The sequence below is a fragment of the Mastomys coucha genome, unplaced genomic scaffold (genome assembly GCF_008632895.1).
Source record: "Mastomys coucha isolate ucsf_1 unplaced genomic scaffold, UCSF_Mcou_1 pScaffold16, whole genome shotgun sequence".
NCBI lineage: Eukaryota > Metazoa > Chordata > Mammalia > Rodentia > Muridae > Mastomys > Mastomys coucha.
The window spans coordinates 1,498,011-1,500,673 of record NW_022196898.1 but is presented as its reverse complement, the minus strand read 5'-3'; positions in this window follow the sequence as shown (position 1 = coordinate 1,500,673).

Genomic DNA, 2,663 nt, shown 5'->3' with positions numbered 1-2,663 from the left:
CCCCCCACGAGATTTATACTTCTAACAGGCCCCTCCCCCCATCCCCTCAGCTGGTGAGTAGAGCCTGAGGACACTGTGCGCACAAAGCCTGTGGACTTATTTCCCCTTAGGAGATGACTTCAGCAGGTCCTTCATTTGCTAGGCTGCGTTGGGAATGTTTCCTTATTAATTTACTGCAAAGGCTAGTCATTTACAAATGCTATGTAACTTTTTGTTCTTTAAAGATGAAGTCTACCCATACTCTATAAAGTTCAAATTTGGACTTCCTGTAGCACAAACTTTTTTTTCCTGGTAGTGCTAACACCATTGGTGGTGAAACCCCCAAGTACAAACCTGTTGGAAGCGAGAAATCCATCTTGTTGGAGGGAGCTGGGCTACTTACAAGGCAGATAACGTTCTGCAGCTTGCTGAATTGATGGAGAGAGGCAGCGGGACTCAGACTCACCTATTTTTCATTCTTTGAATGAAGTCTATCTTCTGAATTACATGAGCCGTGTGAAGCAGGGAAAGAGAGCAATGGTTCTGGAAACAAAAACAGAGTTCTTATCTTTTAATACAGAAGAGAGTGCCTCAGGATATTATTATTTGTGATTTATGGGGTGCATAGCAATATGACCAGTGTTTCACCATAGCCGACAGAGGACTCTGACCTTCTGCCTTTGATGAACTCTTGTAGTTTCCCAGGGGCAATTTTCCACTGCAGGATAGCTACTGCATCACAAAATTCCGTCTTAAAAAAAAAAATACTGAAATGAGCTACTAGTAAACTCAGCTTCTGTTCTATCCTCATCATAGATTTAGTCTTTGCCTATTCGAAATTCCTAAACATTCTTTCCACTAACAGGTTAGGATTATCATACCGGCTCTTAGGATTTATCTATCCATGAAATATCTTTGAGTGTGTCTATTAGTTAATTTTGACTGAGGCTAAGGACGTGACTTAGCTGTGTATATTTAATCCCAGCACTTGGAAAGCAGAGACAGGTGGATCTTTGAATTTGAGACTGGCCTGGGCTATAGAGTATCCCAGGACAACCAGGACTACACAGAGAAACTCTATCTCAAAAAACCTAAAAAAAAAAAAAAGTGCTACACCATGAAGTGTGGGTCCTCTGTACCCACATAAAGGCATCGGGGTACAGCAGTGAGATGAGCACCCATGGTCCCAGTGCTGACAGTGGGGTACAGTGAGGTGAGCACCCATGGTCCCAGTGCTGACTGTGGGGTGCAGCATGAGTGAGCACCCATGGTCCCAGTGCTGACTGTGGGGTGCAGCATGAGTGAGCACCCATGGTCCCAGCGCTGACAGTGAGGTGCAGCATGAGTGAGCACCCATGGCTCCAGGGCTTAGGAGGTAGAGACAGATGCCTTTCTGGGACTTGCTGGCCAGCCAGTCTACTTGAATTGGTGAATCCAGATCCTTGTCTCAATAAACATGGTAGAGAAAAATGGATGAGGAAAACCTGATGCTAACCTCTAGCCTCCATGTGTATACAGACACACATGCACTCTCTCTTTTAAAGATTTATTTATTATATGTAAATATACTGTAGCTGTTTTCAGACACACCAGAAGAGGGCGCCAGATCTCATTACAGATGGTTGTGAGCCACCATGTGGTTGTTGGGATTTGAACTCAGGACCTTCAGAAGAGCAGTCAGTGCTCTTAATCACTGAGCCATCTCTCCAGCCCTGCACTCTCAAATACACATGTGCACACACACACACACATACACATGTACATGCACATGTACATACATGCACCCACTTACCCATATGAAGACATACAAACACACATACATACATACATACATACAACATGCACCTTCCCATGAATATATAGACATACATTACACACAAAATATTATTGGGAACTCAAATTTCTGAGTTCTGAATATATATCAGGTTTTATTAGCAAGAGCAAACTATGCAAATAAATGAAATCAACCGAACAAACAGAATAGAAGATAGATTTCTGCCTTCAGAGACAGGAGTAGAAGAGGAGGCGAGCTCCTTAGCGTCCTTCCTTCCTGTCTGTCTTCCTGGTTTTCCAAAACTTTATCTTGATATAATTTCAGGCTTATAGAGAAATCACAAGAACAGACCAAACAATTTTAAATTTAATCCTGAATTTAACCGTATTTGCTTCCTCTTTCTCTTTGTATATGCATCTATATTTCAGTGTTATTTTCTGACTTGCTTAAGAAACATACATATCTGAGCAGACCTTGGGCACAAACTTGTCAGCCAGTCCCACAACACCCAGAGGAAGCTCCACTCCCAGGAGCTCTGACACTCTCAGGATCAGAGGTGAGCAGGAACTAACATCTGTCTCAACGCTGGGAGTAACTGGGACCAGCAGGACCAGGCACACAGGAACTCCGCCAGCAGACTGGCTCCAGTTCCGTCTGGTCTCTTTGGGCTGGTGTCCTGAGCAGACCTTGAGCCCAGGCTCCACAGCCAGCCCCACAACACCCAGAGGAAGCTGCTGTACTCCCAGGTGCTCTAACAAGTCCAGGGTCACAGGATCCCAGAATCACAGGATCACAGAGTCAGCTTGACTCTGAGGAGTTCTGACACAACCAGGACCACAGGAAGGACAGGCTCCAGTCAGATTTGGCAAGGGCAGGTGGCACTAGAAATAACCAGATGGCGGGGGGGGGG